Here is a 1,521-nt window from a genome sequence, read left to right on the forward strand (position 1 = left end):
CGAAAATAACAATAGCATGGATGGCGATAAAAACAACAAATAAGAATATGAATTATTAAAAATTATTTAAAAATTTTAGTAAACAGATTACTAAAAATATTTTTTTTTCAAATTATATGAATTGTGTCAATTAACTGGGCTATAAAACATCGATACCGGTATTTCGGAAGAAGAAAATTGAAATCCGTTGGATATTTGTCGAGATTTTCAATTTTTAATCAAATAGGTTTCAATATGAAATCAAATATCTTCGGAATTATCCAGCCGATTTCGTTCATTTTTTAACTGGAATATTCTATCATAAACACGGAACTATAAGCAAAATTTCAAGTAGATATATTGATTTTCAGGGAATCTGGAGCAAAAAGAAAATTTTTTACAGTCAAAAGAGAAATATATAAATTTCTCAAAAATTTCACAAGACTAAGTATACATGTTTTGAATGATTATGACAGAAGATATTAAGACGAGTATTGTGTAAAAAGGACATCGAAATCGGTTGAATAGTTTTCGAGATATTCAATAAAATGTATTGAGGTACAATGGATGGACTTTGTCGAATATCTCCAAAACTATTCATCCGATTTAGCTCATCTTCGAACTCAAGTAAGAGACTATGAAGGCCAAAGTTCACACCAAATTTCAAGTCATTATATCAATTTTTAAAAACGCTAGCGTGCGAACAATTATTTTTTTTCTGCGTTTTTTGAAAAACAGAAAAATACAAATATCTCGTAAACTTTGTATGGACGGGTATACATATTTTGATTGATTACAATAGAAGGCATCAAGACGAGTATCTCCTAAAAAAATGAACGGAATCGGCTGGATAGTTGGTGAGATATTTGCGAAAAATGAAAAAAAAGCAAGTATCGATATCTCGAAAACGGCTCGACCGATTCAGCTGAACTTTGGCCCAGACTTAGTCGTCATTCACACCTATAATAAGCTTACAAAATTTCGAAGAATTCGGAATGGATTTACCCGTTTATTCGTCCAATTTTGTAAAAACTGACCACCGACTGACCATGCGCACATACGGACGACGTGCTCAAACTTTGTATTTTTACGTTTCAGACCATTCTACATCATTTCCACGCAAAATTAGAGAATCGAAAAATCGAACGATTGCAAAGCTTCCATTCGGAAGCAAAAATTTTTTTTTTCAATTCAAAAATTCATTCCTCCCACCCTAATTGCGAGTAAGGGATGAAATTTGTGCCAACGTGTTGAGCATTTAATACTCAATACGTGACACTAATTTGATCCCTTAGCACANATCGGTATTTCGGAAGAAGAAAATTGAAATCCGTTGGATATTTGTCGAGATTTTCAATTTTTAATCAAATAGGTTTCAATATGAAATCACATATCTTCGGAATTATCCAGCCAATTTCCTTCATTTTTTAACAGGAATATANTTTGTCGAGATTTTCAATTTTTAATCAAATAGGTTTCAATATGAAATCAAATATCTTCGGAATTATCCAGCCGATTTCGTTCATTTTTTAACTGGAATAT

Source organism: Diachasma alloeum, unplaced genomic scaffold, assembly GCF_001412515.2.
Source record: "Diachasma alloeum isolate Michigan unplaced genomic scaffold, Dall2.0 Dall_scaffold_00390, whole genome shotgun sequence".
Taxonomy (NCBI): domain Eukaryota; kingdom Metazoa; phylum Arthropoda; class Insecta; order Hymenoptera; family Braconidae; genus Diachasma; species Diachasma alloeum.